Source organism: Erinaceus europaeus, chromosome 4 (genome assembly GCF_950295315.1).
Source record: "Erinaceus europaeus chromosome 4, mEriEur2.1, whole genome shotgun sequence".
Taxonomy (NCBI): Eukaryota; Metazoa; Chordata; class Mammalia; order Eulipotyphla; family Erinaceidae; genus Erinaceus; species Erinaceus europaeus.
This window is the reverse complement of record NC_080165.1, coordinates 44,309,844-44,316,863: the sequence shown is the minus strand read 5'-3', so window position 1 is coordinate 44,316,863 and position 7,020 is coordinate 44,309,844.

The window sequence follows — 7,020 nt, the reverse complement described above, 5'->3', positions numbered from 1 at the left end:
ATTTTTTATTAACTTGAGTTTCTTAGTGTACTCACTTCCTTCAATTTCTTGCTATTTTATTTTCTCCATTAAGGTGAGTTACTTCATTACTTCATCAAAGTAAGTAGGTCAAGAGATGAGAGAGGAGAGTTAGTATGATGAGACTCAGAATCATTTATGACCTAAGTTTCACATCACACTTGCTATATTTTATTAGTGAGAAATGAATTTCCAGGTCTGCCCACAAGGGAATCCTAGTACGTGTGACTGCCAAAAGAAAGGGATTATTTGGAATCAACTTGAAATATTCCCAAACTCAGTGCCCAAGGGGTTGTGTTGTGTTAGAATTTCTGGTAACTGGAGAGAGGAAGAGATTATAAAGCTGGTGTCTCCACCTCTTTAGTAAATGGTAAATGGTTTTAGTTTTTAAATTTTTTTATTTCCCATTTAGAATCTCATTCTTGCTTTCAATTGTACCTGATATCTTCAAGGTAGTACAATTCTTATTAACTGCTTTTAGGATAATGATCCTAACTCCTCCATAAAAATAGGAAATGGATAGTTATCCTAAGTGAGAAGCAGAAGATAAGAGAGAATTTGAAGGTTTAAATATTTTTTCTGAATATTTCAAGATTAAGTTTCCCTTTTATTTCATGTCCAAACTTAATCTCTGTGTTATTTCATACCTTATTTTATTTTTTTAAATTATCTTTATTTATTGGATAGAGGTAGCCAGAAATTGAGAGGAAGGAGGGAGGCAGGAAGGGAAGAGAGAGAGAGAGAGAGAGGGTCCTCCATCCCTGCTTCACCACTTGTGAAGCTGTCCCCTTGCAGGTGGGGACCAGGGGCTTGAACCTGGGTCCTTGTACACTGTAACACCTCAACCTGGTGCTCTGCCACCTGGCCCCTAATATCATATTTTCTAATTCCTGAACTTTTGAATGGCTATTTGGGGAATGAGTCAAATTGCTTCTTGTTGCTATTTACCATCTTGGGACACAGATTTGTGCTTTCTTTGCTCTAAGTCAACCACCATTGCTGTATTCTGTTTCCATTATTCAAAACTCATTTCATGTTTCTAGTTGTCTCCCACTTTCTTTGTCCAGGAGGTTTTTAAGTTTTCAAAATCTTACTTTTTACTGCTTTAGTGGAGTCTTTATGTGGTAATAATAATTAAAACAGTTTCCTTCACAATTTAGTGTTAAGTTTCATTTTTGTATGTGTCAGAAAATGATACTGATACTTTAATGGAAATCTTTGGCAGTAATCAAAAACCAAAAATACTGCTTCTATTCCAATATTGGCTGCAACTTGAATGTTGAGAACAATGACCCAATGCAGAATTATTTTGTTTTTCAATTTCTACCAATCTTTGTATAACCACTAAGATTAAATTACTCCTTACTTCCAAATATTTATGTATTTTATATTTGAAACTGTTAAATAGTCCATCACTTAGCTTGTTTTGTTCCAAAGTTCCCTATTTAACTTGTTCCTTTTCTTTATCCTAAATCAAATAGCCAAATTTCATCACTCATTGTTAGAAAAAGGAAACCTGTAGACTTTTTAGAATAAATTCCTTTAAATAAGTAAAGAGGTAAAAGACAACTAGTGGGTGGTTTCACTCATATGTGAAATATAGATAAAGCAATTTTTTAAAAAAAAACAGTAAGCAAATTATCTTTTAAACTTTGAGAGAACTTCGTTGGTTATGGGGAGCCTCAAGACTTTGATGTTCTGTGTGCTGACTTATACACTCACACACACACACATATATATATATGAGTGTAAACATATACCTTTGAAATTGCATAATTTTGTAAACCACTGTTACTACTGGATATTATACCAGAAACCATGAGATATTTAGAAGAAGACATTGATAGAACTCTTTTTAATCAAAGTTTTAGAAGTAGCTTCAATGACTCAAGTCCAAAATAAACCACCAGGATTACGTCAAATTGAAAAAGATTCTTCAGCATGGCAAAAGGAACCACCACCATCCAAACAAAGAAACTACTTTCAGAATGGGAGAGGGACTTTTATGCTATAGAACTAGAGAGAGCACAACTAACTCAGTATCAGCAGCAGCAACAACACCACCAACAAAATAAACCCATAAAAGTGGGGAGGAAATATGGACAAAATATTTACTGTAGAAGAGATTCAGAGGGCCAATAGACATGAAAAAAAAAAAGTTCCAAGTTACTGACTATCAGAGAAATGCAAACGACAACAATGGAACACCAGCTCATTCCTGTGAGAATGCTATATATCAGAACGGACGTGAACACATGTTGAGGAGGTTGAGGGGCTAAGGAAGCTTTCTGCACTTCTGATAAGAATGTAAATTGGCCCAACTCCTGTATAAGAGCAGATTGGGTAACTCTCAGAGACTAGAAATGGACCTACCCTATAATCACTCCCAAAGATATATCTTAAACAAACACACCCATCTAAACAGATCTATGTAGATTTCTATTCATAGCAGAATAATTTGTAATAGCACCAATTTGGAAGCACTATAAATACCCAACAATTTATGAGTAGCTAAGAAAGTTGTGGTATATTTACATAACGGAATACTATTCAGTTATTAGGAATGATGATGTGGTACTTCAAAAGCTAACCTTAGCAAAGCATGGACTGTAAAAGCTGAATAAGGGCAAAAGACTGGCATACTTTAATGATGATTCTTTAGTCACTATCAGGCAACCCCACGTATTTCTCATCTTACAGAGAAATTCCTATCTCCTGCCCAAGCTGGTTTCTGCCCAGGAAGATCTACCTGCGAACAAGCCCTGGCCCTCTCAACTTACATTGAAAATGGATTCCAGAAGAATTTAAAGACGGGTGCTGTCTTTGTTGATCTCACAGCAGCCTATGACACAGTCTGGCACCGTGGTCTCCTAGTCAAGATCTCAAGATGCCTGCCTCCATGGGTGGCCAACACTATATCGTTTCTTCTCCAAAACAGAAGATTCCGGGTGCATCTGGGTGACAAGTCTAGCAGATGGAGACTTGTCTCAAGTGGCCTCCCCCAGGGTTCTGTTCTGGCTCCTACGCTATTTAATATTTACATCAATGACCTCCCAGAAACTTCTTCAAGGAAGTTCATCTACGCCGATGACATCTGCTGTGCAACTCAGGCATTCAAGTTCGACATCCTCGAGGAAACACTCACGAAAGACATGTCTCTGATATCTGATTACTGTAAAAAAAAAGGCGACTAATCCCTAACACTGCAGAAACGGTATCATCTGTTTTCCATCTACACCATGCCTCGGCCTCACGTGAGCTTAATGTGCAGCTTGGCGATACGAGAATCCGGCATGAAGCCCAGCCAGTCTATCTTGGCGTTACTCTCGATCGCACTCTGTCATTTCACGAACATCTCATAAAAACTGCAGCAAAGGTGGGTGCGAGGAATCACATCATTGCAAGACTGGCCAGCTCCTCATGGGGCGCGAGCGCTTCCACACTACGATCATCATCTCTGGCATTATGCTATTCCACTGCGGAATACTGTGCCCCAGTATGGTTCCGTAGCCCCCATGTCCACTTGGTCGATTCCAAATCATATTCCTCCATGAGGATAATTTCTGGAACCATCTGTTCCACCCCAGTTCCATGGCTGCCAGTTCTTAGCAACATCGCCCCGCCAGATATTCGTCGGGATGCGGCATCATCTAAGTTCATTTCCCATGTCTACGCTCGACCGGACCTGCCAATATACGCGGATATCTTCGCCCACCCTGTCCAACGCTTGACGTCTCGTCACCCAATCTGGTCCCCTACGCCTACACTGAACTTCTCTGTTCCAGACTCTTGGAAACAGAGTTGGCAGTCAGCTGAGGTAAAGAACAAACACCTCATCACAGACCCCTGCAAGCGTCAACCCGGCTTTGACCTAGCACGTTATGATTGGGCCCTCCTCAATCGCTATCGAACAGGCCATGGCCAGTGCGCCGCTATGTTCCATCACTGGGGAGCCAGAGATGACCCGAACTGCCCCTGCGGCTACAGACAGACTATGACCCACATAGTCAACGACTGCCACCTCTCCAGATTCAAAGGAGGTCTGGAATCTTTACATCAGGCTCAACCTGACGCTGTTGACTGGCTACAGAAGAAGGGCAAATGCTAGAAGAAGAAGAAGGCAACCCCATTAGCTGCAGCCCTATTCGGGGAGTCTTGAGATTCCCAAACAGACATGATGGGCCCAGACCTCAAATAAATTTCTCTCTCCATTGTTATTGGCCATCTCTATCAGGAACAGCAAAATAGAACCCTTTTGGGGATCTTGCCCTAAACTTGGATCAACAATGGTAGAGAATGTTCCTTCCTCAAAAGGGAGGATAGACAATATACTCTATGCTACACCTGAGGAAGATGGGTTGATATTGGGGCAGCATGGAATGTTCCTACTCATGACCACAGAATGTGAGCTCAGATCCACAGGGATGCAGAGGTCACATAGGCTCCTAAGTTGAATATGGGCCCCAAACCAAATCAAATCAATGGGGTTTACAGTCAACAATATTTATACCCCTTCCCCATATTAGGGAGCTACTCTCTTCCCTGATCCAGCTTTCTGTCCCTTTTCCTGTCATGACATCACCTCCCCAGACAATAACTTGGATCCACCTGCATATGAGATTTCAGTCTCAGAGGGGAAAAAAAACACAAGTATAGCTACAGCCCCTTTGAAATATAACTAAAATATATCTACTAGCTATCTACAAAATGGAGGACCCCCCAACTCTTCATCTGCACTATTCCAGCCTTTAGGTCCATTATTGGTAAACAATTTGTTTGGCTTTGTATGTTAACTCTTTTTTCAGTCACCAGGTTCTAGATGGTAGCAGGATGCCAACCAGACTTCCTGGACAGACAACCCCACCAATATGTCCTGGAGCTCTGATTCCCCAGAGCCCCACCCTACTAGGGAAAGAGAGAGGCAAGCAGGGAGTGTGGATCGACCAGTCAATGCCCATGTTCAGCGGGGAAGCAGTTACAGAAGCCAGACCTTCCACCTTCTGCATCGCACAGTGACCTTGGGTCCATACTCCCAGAGTGATAAAGAATAAGAAACCTATCAGGGGAGGCAATGGGTATGGAGATCTGGTGGTGAGAATTGTGTGGAGTTGTACCCCTCTTATCCTATGGTTTTGTTAATGTCTCCTTTTTAAAATAAATTTTAAAAAATTTTAAAAAAGAAAAGATTCTGCACTGCAAAAGAAACTATCACCCAAACAAAGAGACCCCCTTAAAGGATGGAAGAAGATCTTTACATGCCATACATCAAACAAAAGGCTAATAACCAAAATATATAAATAACTCACCAGCAACAATGAAGACAACAAAATGATCTCATCCAAAAGTGGGTAGAAGATATGAACAGAATATTCAGCAAGGAAGAGATAAACAAGGCCAACAGACACATGAAAAAATGCTCCAAGTCATTAATTATCAGAGAAGAGCAAATAAAGACAACAATGACATACTACTTCAACCATACAAGAATGTGATACATCAGAAAAGACTGGAACAACAAATGCTGGAGAGGTTGTGAGGACAAAGGGACCCTCCTGCGCTGCTGGTGGGAATGAAACAAGGTCCAACCCCTGTGGAGAGTAGTGGAGAACTCTCAGAAGGCTAGAAACGGACCTACCCTTTGACCCTGCAATTGCTCTTCTAGAGGTATATCCTAAGGAGACAAACACACCCATCCAGAATCATGTGTATACCTATATTCATAGCAGCACAATTTATAATAGGCAAAATTTAGAAGCAATTCAGGTGTCAATAAATAACGGATGAGTGACTAGGAAAGTTGTTATATATACACAACGGAATACTGCTCAGCTATTAAAAATGGTGAATTCACCTTCTTCACCTCATCTTAGACAGAGCTTTAAAAAATATATTTTTTTATATTTATTTATTTTCCATTTTGTTGCCCTTGTTGTTTTTCATTTTGTAGTTATTATTGTTGTTATTGATGTCATCCTTGTTAGATAGGACAGAGAGAAATGGAGAGAGGAGGGGAAGACAGAGAGGGAGAGAGAGAGAGAGAGAGAGAGAGACACCTGCAGATCTGCTTCACCGCCTGTGAAGCAAAGCCCCTGCAGGTGGGGAGCTGGGGGCTCGAATTGGGATCCTTATGCCGGTCCATGCTCTTGGTGCCACCTGCGCTTAACCTGCTGCGCTACCGCGCAACTCCCCCCCAAAAATCATATTAAGTTAGGGGTCTGGCCGTAGCGCAGTGGGTTAAGCGCCAAGTGGTGCAAAGCGCAAGGACCCACATAAGCATCTCGGTTCAAACTCCCGGCTCCCCATCTGCAGGGGCGTCGCTTCACAAGCGGTGAAGCAGGTCTGCAGGTGTCTATCTTTCCCTCCCCCTCTCTGTCTTTCCCTCCTCTCTCCATTTCTCTCTGTCCTATCCAACAATGACGACATCAATAACAACAACAATAATAACTTCAACAATAAAACAAGTCTTTTTTCCTCTTATCTCTCTGGGTCCTGATAGAGTTGAAATTCAGAGCTCTTTCTACACCACTAATTGTGGTGGCAATGTCTTTGCTTTCTCTCTCTCTTTTTCTTTCTTTCTTTCTTTCTTTCTTTCTTTCTTTCTTTCTTTCTTTCTTTCTCTCCTTATTAATTTCTTTCTTTCAAGATTTATTTTTTGTTATTTGTTTATTTATTTATTATTGGACAGAGGCAGAGAGAAATTGAGAGGAGCGGGAGGTAGAGAGGGAGAGAGGCAGAGAGAGACACCTGCAGCCCTGCTCCACCACTTATGAAGCTTCCCCCCTGCAAGTAGGATCCAAGAGCTTGAACCTGGGTTCATTGTAATGTGTGCACTCAGCCTGGTGCACTACCGTCTGACCCCAGCAATGTCTTTTCTATTGTCTTGTCTGATCCCTACATGCAGTATATGCTGTCCTCCAAGATTGAGAGATTCTTTGTTGTATCTTTTGGGGATGTTGCTAGCAGAGTGGAAAATTCATTTTCTCATGCTTGAAAAAAATAGAG